Source organism: Nothoprocta perdicaria, unplaced genomic scaffold (assembly GCF_003342845.1).
Source record: "Nothoprocta perdicaria isolate Ctin4 unplaced genomic scaffold, notPer1 scaffold_18, whole genome shotgun sequence".
NCBI classification, from domain to species: Eukaryota; Metazoa; Chordata; class Aves; order Tinamiformes; family Tinamidae; genus Nothoprocta; species Nothoprocta perdicaria.
In genome coordinates this window covers 5873875-5883640 of record NW_020454982.1, presented here as the reverse complement: position 1 = coordinate 5883640, position 9766 = coordinate 5873875, and positions in this window count along the sequence as shown.

Sequence of the window (9766 nt, the reverse complement as noted above, 5' to 3'; positions counted from 1 at the left end):
GGAAGGGGAACAGACCTTCCCAGGGACAAAATAGAGCAGATTTGGTCAGAGGATGTTGACCAGTTTCAGGCCAGATCCTCAGCTGCTGTACTGTATCCTGGAGGCACCCACTGAATCATTTGCAGCTTTCTATCACTCAGCAAGAGAAACATTTAAGATTGAGGCTAGCCATTAGAACAGCAGTGGTAGAACTACAAAATTAATGAATAGCATAATTAAAATAAGCAGTTTTATACCGAACTGAAAGGAGGAAACACCTACCTGCAGAATGGAAAACCTTGAACTAAAGAATTTTTAATTAATTTTCTAGAATTGGGCACCTTCTTTCATCACTATCATCATTCCTTCTTTCCTTAGCTACTGGGAACAATTATGAGACATTTGAAACATATGCATTTATCAGAATCATAGAAAATATATTTTCGATCTTTATTTCACAGAGCATAGCCATGGACAAATGTCACACCTCCCTTCCAGCTCTGTAGAGCTGCCTTCATTGTAAGTATTTTCTGCCAAAATGCCTACGTGGCTTGGAGGAGCTTTCCAGAAAACATGAAGCCATTTTTCCTCCACTTTGCAAGTTACATGAACCCCCCTGACCCTACCTCATCCAAGTTAGAAAGGCACAACTAACTAAGCATAGTTTACAATTTTAATATGAATGACAACTTCACCAGAACTTCTTTTTCCACAGTTGAAGTGTCAGCACAGACTATGAGATGCCCAAGCCCCTCTGCAGAGCCCCTTAGCCTGCAGTGGCAACACAGACACATCCCCAGGTGTTTCAGCTTTGCTCTCTTCCACATCAATCAGCATTACAGCAGTAGCACAACCAAAGCACATTTCTATGACCAGCAGATTAACTCAGGCACCAGCAGAGATAAAATGCTGTAGAAAGCACTTTTTAAAAGATGTTTTGCATCAGATTTTTGCTGCTGGTAGTCATCCCGCTGGAAGGCCATGGTACGGAGAGGACCAGTGTATCTGGTGTCTCGGTGCCACTGCTAAATTGCCTTCCTGTTTCCCATCTTCTTCCAAACATTTCTGTGAGATTATGCTCGAAATCCTGGCCCCCTTAGGTCAATGGCAAAACATCCATTGACTTCAATGGGCCAGGATTTCTCCCTATGTATGTTGGCACAGAGTCCCGTGATTTCATTCCAGGCTACAAAGTGCTTGGAATAGTTCTCTGCTAAATAATAAATGTATGAAGAGGGTGAACCTCTCTAGGATAAGGCTCCTGTTTTCTTCTGTCTTAAATTCTGTCCTTAAGAGGTTGCCACAGGCTAGGTTGGCCACAAGGTGCTAAAACTCTGGTACTTGACGAGCGCGTCCCATAGACATCCTACAGGACGACTGTGCTTAAAAATCAAATGTAAGCTTAACCTGATTTTAACGTTTCACCATTTATCTAAAATATCTGTTTCATTAAGGTGTATTTGAGAGCCTTCTCCTGAAAGATTTGAAAATATTATTGCCCTAAATAAGCTCCACTATAAATTAACAGAAATCAATAAAAATAATGAAAGCAGCAACCTCTGTGTCATAATTTATCATTCAACTGCTACAAGAATTCAAAAAAAGTGTTGAATAAGCCTGAACAGGCACTTGAAAAAATAGACCAGCAGGAAAGCAAACACAAGGGGCAGAAAAGCAGAATAAACACAGGCAGCCCCTCCGAGAGGAACCGTATCGGAAGACCCCCTACCAGGTTTCAATAAACGCGGACAAGTCCAACTCAAGATTACAAATGGTGTCACAGGCTGTGAAGGGCCCAGTCCCTTTGTACACAAACACCCATGGCCATGGAGATCCAACATTTCTTTCACAGGCCTTTTGAGAAATGTGACTCTGCAGCATCTCGTTTGCACCACCCAGCCAGGGAGCATTAGCTCTCCCAATACACGGCAGAGTGAGATATCACAGCGTGCAGCTTCTGCTCTCGCCTCTGCTGGTCATCTTAAACCTCACCTTGAAGAGCATAAAACAAAGGTTAAAGATAGTACGTACTACCTTTTTCTCTGCTCCTTGTTGGGCTATGGATTAAAAGTTCTTTCAAGCACGCACTGTTTATTTTTACTGATTTGTTCATAGAAACCATGGAGATTCTTCATTAAACATCCAATCTCTACATGTGACAAGGCCAAGATACGTCAAGGTAAAAAAACTTAGGGGTTAAAACATTTGTGGATGTTTTGCATGACAGAGGAAAAAGTTGTTTGTTCAGTCACTTCTAAGATGTTTCAAGACTGTCTCAAAATCTATCCTCAGGATGAGAAAAAAATATATATAAAATTGGTTATTTTTAGTTAAGAAAAACAGATATGTCCTCATTGCTCTCTCTACTGCTAGTCTTGGAAAGAAGACAAGGCAATAAATTCAGCATTAGCCTCAACTGTATCTGTTCCTTCCAACTGCAAAGGCTTTGTGTCTGGTTGGTTAAGACTAATACAACAAGCCAGATTATGATGTGCTCCTGAACGATGGTGCCTCCGAAATAGCAGGATGTTATGGGGAGCATGGATTAATATGTTGTGCAAGAGAAAATAGTTCTCACTATTTTCGAAGCATTATGAATGAAGGGTTTGTAGAAAGGATCCTTTAGCCTCCTGGTGCTAGCGTGCCAATCCAGTAAAGGCTGTGCTTGTGTTAAATTTAAGGGAATATTCATGTTCTGAAAATTAGGCAGATGCTTAGTGTTTTCCTGCATCAGAACACCTGCCTGTTTCTGTGTCCTTCTTAGTTTATAGCTTGTTTTGAAGCTGCTGCTCAAAACTTTCCCAGATCTGCTGATGATGCTCACTAGGATGCAAGAAGATAAAGTTACAAAAAAATTTAAATATCTGTATTTACTTTTGTTACTTTGCTTATCTTAATTTTCAATAAATAAAGAGACCATAAACTGCTTTGGAATGTACCTGTATCTTATTGGCTATGACTTTGTAATCTCCTGAAGGAACAGATGTAGCATTTGCCTAAGACCCTCCTCTTTTCCCAGCCCCAACTACAAGAGTGCATCACATTTCCCTTCATTTTCTAAATCCTACTGCAGCAATTTGAGAAGGATGTTGATCCAAGAGCAGGAAACGCAGGCAAAATTTTTGGACTCTGGACCCAGCTCCAGAGCAAAGTCTGAAACCTCATTACTACTTGTTCATAGTGCGGTTCCTAGGTACAATATCAAGCATGCACTAAAGTGCTTTCAGAGTCCAGTTTTCCACCTCACTTGAACAGTCTACAAAATGTTTTCAAGAAGCTACTCCAAAGCAACACAGAAATCTTGAGAGGAGTAATTATTTTCTAAGAGCACCAAGGACCTCAGAGACCACTAGCTGAGCCCCACATATTTGCAGGAGTCTCAGTGGATTCCATGGCTGGTGAAACCTCAGACCAGACACAGATAATCTTACTTGGCTTTCAGCATGCAGCCGTTAGAGGTGAGTGGTGATAACGCTGCTCTGACTGCACTTTTGTCCTGCAGAAAGCACATTTAACAGCACACGCTGTATCAAGTCTCACATTAATAAATGATGTAATTCATTTCAATTAGAAATATTGCTATAAGCACCATGTAGTGTAATTAATACCTTCTAGTGTGCTTTTTCTCGTAACTGTTTTTATTCAACATGAGGATCATTAGGAATTATACAATTCTGCAGAGAAAGCGACATCGCTAAATCCTTTAGTTAAATTCTAGTTTAAGGATTTTTCTATCATAGAAGAAATGAGGAGCAAAGTATTTATTACAATGTTTTAAAATACCAAGATATTTTAAAATGAATGGTGCCGTTTATCTCAGTATGGCATCAAGTTTTATGCAGGTATTATGTTGCTTTCTGAGGCTGACAAATGAGCAGGTAGGCACATTTCTGCTTTGGAAAGTGGCACTGCCGCTTTTCCCCAGGCAAACAACACTTCTATTTTTTTTTGCTTCTCACAGAAACACCAGGTTCCCTCTGATTCTTATTTATTTTCTCTATCATGACACTACCTGCCGCCATCCAGGGGTAGCAGAGGATTTTTTGACCCTGAGAGGGTGCAGGTGGGGAAAGGTGATAGACGCCAGGAGATGAGGTGCCTGCTCCGGGGTGACGCGTTGCTTGTGTCCCCAGTGCTGTCCTTGGCACTGATGGCCCCACCTGCCTGGCAGCGGCCACACGTGCGTTAGTGTAAGGCTGCAGAACATGATTTAATTCTCTGCCATCTCATTGGAGCTCACCTACGGGGTCAGCTGTCCGACACCAAGCTTTTGCCATGGATATGGTCAGGGAACATATCGTTCTTTTGGTGTATAAGCTGTAAAATTAGTATCTTAGGAGGTCAGTGCCAATTGAAATCAAGGGGTATTGTATTCACCACAGAGGACTTTTCCAGTGGGATGAGCTCTTGCTGCCTGTGTGAGATTTTCCGAATTTGGTAAGACACTAGGTGGCAGTAGCTGTTTTAGAAGGTTTTCCCTTTTTAACTTTTGGTCCCTAAATCGAGGTGAGGAAGCCCCTGGGGAGCAGCCAGCGCGACTGGCACCAGTGCAGCGGGCAGGGGTGCAGAGCCGCAACGTGGAGCTGGGCAACCAGGGCAGGACACATGCAAGCCCGGAGCGATCCCGCTCCCAAGCTCTCACTGGGAATTCTCTGGGAAATACACCCGAACTGCTCAGGAGGGTCACAGCCACCATGGGAAGCCTTCTTCCCACGACAGGCATTCCCAGCCTTGTCATTCCTTGCCCCTGCTTCCCTTCGAGGGCCGGTTCCTACAGCATCATCAAAAGATTAGGGGCTCTCTGCTCATGCATGGGAAAAAAACACTGAAAGTTTCACCTTTGTTTCTCACTTCATTTGGAGATAAGTTATCTTAGGACATGAGGAGCTACGTACATTAATTTTGCACTGAGAGGACTTTCTACATTGTGGGAAATAAAATATTTCACAAATAACTTCCCCCTCCACACACACACACACACACATAAAAGTATGACATGGTCTCATCACTGAATTTAAATAAATATCTTACAAATAAATAATAAAGTAATTCTGTTTTTCAAATTTCAGCCCATCATATTCTTCTAACACTAAAAAATATCTTTGAAGAGCAATACTTCATAAAAACAGCATATAGAGAAATATTTAAGTTACTGAATATTCAGTATGCACAATTAAAAATTAAAAAGAGTCAGGTCTGAAAACTCATGAGTGTCATAAAGAAAGAAAGAAATCTGATGTTTTTATCTACCTGATATTTCCTGATCCTTAAAAAATGCATATAATCAAGTTTCTCTCCATGTCTATTCTTATGAAATGAAGCACTTCCTTTTTTTGTGAAAACTATTTTCACCTAGTGACTTGAGGAATTGAAGTTTAGATATTATATATAAAAATACATAAATAAATGTATATATATATATATATACACACATATAGTGAGGTTTGCATCTGAACTGCAAGAGTTGGCGATGCTGCTCTCTGAGGTGACGTGCGTTGACTGTTCAGTGGGACACAGCAATGCGCTCTACCCATTCTAGTTAGAAAGAGACACAAGTAGGGGCTAGGTCTGCAAAGGAAATTTAACCATGACATTATCCACATTGAAACCTCAGCGAGAGACCTCCACCTTTATTAAAAAGACAGATACAAGGAGCCATTGGGAGCTCGGCTTTGCACCACGTGAAAGCACAGCGCCCCTTCAGCGACAGAGCATCTCCATGGGCGCCCGCCAGCTCACGCCTGCCTTGGACCGAGGGCTGCCTTCAGGGCTGCCTGGGAACAGCGAGAGTGGCTGCAGTTAGGGCAAAGCTGCTCTGCGTAAGAGAGGAGCCCTCTCTCCTCAAGATGCCATTTTGGGAGCTACCTCCACATGCCAGGAGAATCAAGCACCCAGGACAGCGCTGGAGACCACAGCATCCCAGCAAGGAACAGCAGCACTACTGGATTTCCAGGAAACATGGAATTACTGGCCCAAGCTCATAGAGCGTTTTCATTCCTCTGATTCCAGTGTTATTTGCCATCAGAGCAGATATTTGAACTAATCTATCCTAATCTAGTTCTTGCATTCCTCTGTTCTCAAAGAAAAAAGAAAACAACTCATTGATTTTTTTTTTTTGTCTTCAGCCTGACAACGATACTGTACAGACTGATAGTGATGCAGTTATGAACTCCAGCTGTCTTTGGTAAGGAAAAGCCATTAACATTGACTTTCCCTTTATCCTCCTCTCTCCTATCTATTTGCTTGTTAGCTGAACTTTCTTTGCACCTCTTCAGACCTGCTACAATAATTCATCCTGATGGCAAAAGACGTGCTAGAAGAAAGGGCTGCAAAGCCACTTATTTGTAGTTGCCTCCATGGTGATCCTCGCCAATAAAGTGCTGAGCGATTACTCCAAATGTCTCTGCCTAGGGGAGACAGAAGACGGACTGACACTTAACTCACTTCAGCTTCTGTTGCTACCAGTCCTTTAGCATTGCTGCCGGTGGACACGGCGAGGCCCCGGTGCCCGTGTGATGCTAAGGCAGCCCTCCTGCAGCCACCGCTCCCCAGCCCCGTCTCCCTGCGGCATGGGGGACACAGCCACACAGTCTACACGTCACTTCTTTGTGTTCCCAGCCCCACCACAGCCACCTGCTTTTTCCTCATCTTAAAAAAATAACAAGAAGTTTGGGCAAAGGGACTTTTTGTTCTTTCTTCCAATAGGACCCGAGGCTACCAGCCAGGGCTGCCACTGACCAGAAGCGTTTACCGAGAGCACCCGCACCCAAAGCCAGCCCCTTGCCAGTGCACCCGCCCTTGCAGACGTGTAGGGTGCAGCTGGTGGATGTCTGCATTGAAGAACGTCTAAAACAAATTAAACAAACTGTACGAGTCATATTTATTTGTGAAAATACTGGCAATTTTTGAAGAAAAAAGCCCTAAACTATCCCCGAGACAAGCAGCATAAAGCATATTTATATGACCCCAGGTTTTATTTTGTGTTCATTAATATATACCACATTTGCTTTTTAAAGATTCTCTATAAGCCACGTGCTCTCCATGTACCCTTGTGGAGCTGCTGTTGGAGTTGGATGAGACTGCATTTGCATTCAAGGCAGAAACCAACTCTCTATAATCATGCCTAATTTGTTGGAGCACTAAGTACTTAAATAAGATGATTATAATGTTTACAGCTCCCACAACCCCCAAATTGCATGATAATTGTCGTGTCATGCAATTTATAGCTCTGCAGACTCGGCATTGAGACTGACAGGACCATTGTGTATATTATTAGTGAAGCATTTGTGAAGCTGGAGAAATGAAGAATCCAGGAGAAGCCAGAGGAGCAGACAGTCGTGTGCACAACGTCATTTACCACAAACCCCTGCATTGTGTGACTGCTACTGCGCAGCCCTCCCGTCACCTGAGCTCCTGCAGGAAGGCTCTGACTGACACAATCACATCCTCAGGTTCTAAGTAGAGGAAACAAGGACCGGTGGAAGCGGGAACACTCTGCAAGCCAATATTCTTGTGCTGTTTTACTATCCTTTCACCATGAGAAATGCTGGCTTCCTCAAGTTTATTCCTGTCATCAGGCAAATGGATGGCAAGATACTTACTTAAGGAAAGTGGCTGCCAATGCCCTGGACACTGGGTTTTCCACACAGGCCGAATCTCAGCTCTGTTCCCTCAGCAGAGATGGCTCTATGGGGCGCTCCAGCCAGAATGCCAGGGCAGCAGACCACCAGAGATGCCCTTCATCCACGTCCTCACAGGTCTCACAAGGTGGGACACTTCATGGGCGAGCGTGGAGATGTCACCGCAACGTCTTTAGGAGCGGCGCTCCCTCATTATGGGGAGTGACAAGGCCATATTCCCAGCTGTTCCCAAACTATAATTCTCCCAGGGCTCTGAGCAGAGCCATGCACTGTCACCTGCAGCAGCAGCAGCTACACGGGCTGCAAGCACCACAGAGGCCCACGAGCTGGAAAACAAGTGGTGGGCAGCAACCACCTGCTCCCCATCTTGACCTTATCTATAGCCAATAAAGAAATGGGGCATAAACAGGTTACAGATGGCAAATAGCTAAATAAAAAGACATTAAGCTGCCAAGAGGAGCTGTTCTGGGGACTAAATTGGCCCTAATACCACCGATTCTGGCGAGTAAAAAGAAACAAAATTGTTTACGTAATTTGCTCTATATATTCAGCACACGAGCATGATTCATATGGCCTAGCATTCAAAGGAGAAATAGTTTAAAGTATTTAGACAGTCTGTGCTTATAAATAATGCAAATATTATTTATAAAGATGTAAAGACATTTTAATTGCAAGAAAGCCTAGTCAGGAGCTTTTTTTCAAAAGAAAAGTCACTCTCTTGTAATAGAAGATAGTTCTACAATAAACTGGAGAAAAGACAATGGTAAATTCCAAACCTGATTCTGAATTGAGTGATTGAAATGAGAAATAATGGAGAGCGTAAGAACGTAAGACAACTGTATGCCTTTTTTTAGAACTGGAAAGCTTCCAGTTAAAATATGTAAGTTAAAGACTGAAAATTTAAAAATAATCTGTATGACACAGCAGTAAAATATACAAGCACATAATGTATCTATTGTGATGTATTAGAAGAAAATGCGCCAGAGAAGCGACACAACCGCAAAGGTATCTGAGCCTCATGAGCCAAGCCACATGCTCAGCATGAAGCAGTCATATTCAGGGAGCTCCAAAGGGCACAGATTAAACATCCCATTAATAAGAGCCATTTCAAAAAGACAGAGACTAATTTGTAGTCAACATGAAGGAAATTCCTAGATAAAGAAAAATCTTTAACCAGTCTGGAAAGAAAGATGGGAGCTAATGAAGGAGAAGGTGGCAGTAACACTGTCATGATGGCATTGCCTCACTGAAATTTATTTCAAAGATGGATAAAGGAATCACATCCTGCACTTCATTGCACAAGGTGGAAAATGAGCAGAGCTGCAGGATTTTGTACCCCGACAGTGCCTCCAGGTAGCTACATCAAACAGCAAAGGGGAGCAACAGCCCACAGAACTTCAAGGCCAGAAGACACAATTACAAGATTTGGGGAAGCGTCTGTAATTCTGAGCTCTCATCCAAGTACAACACAAGTCTTCCGAATTAATAAGAAGTCTGCAGATGTGCTTGAAACATGGAAAAGGGGGTGCTCAAAATCTATCTATCCCAGCAGTCTACTTAGACACCCTATCTTTTAAGCTCCCTTTCTGTAATTTTTCTCCTTGTGTGCACTGCACACTACCACGCTCACAAGTTCTCTGGCTTTCTTTTAAAAACAGGTAACTATTTATCAGAGGTTACTATTAAAGTTTAAGTTTCAGCAAAGACATTTAAATCACAATGTGTTGCAGAAGCTCATATAAACCACACCTGTAAGTGACATCTCTGCAATGCTCTTGTACATAGGAGGCTCAAAGCTATTTCTCGCCAGCAGCAGTGATCCACAGACTTAGATGTTGTTAAAAAGCTTACAATATCAGCAGGGCAACTGCTGCCTCCATTAGAAACATGATACTAAGATGCTGATTAATACCAGGAGGGGGCTTTAATCAGCCAAAGCCATATGCTATTTAACTTAAGATGAAAGTGCAAATGATAATCATTATTTCAGAAAGGATGTATTTAAAAGAAGAGCAGAACAGCAAGTGGCATCTTTTTATCATTAGAGCTTCTTCATGCAGCCCCTTTTTTTCTAATGCTTTATAAGCTTTTATGAACATCTGGATCATTTCTTCATTATATAGGCTTCCAATATCATTATGTTTGAT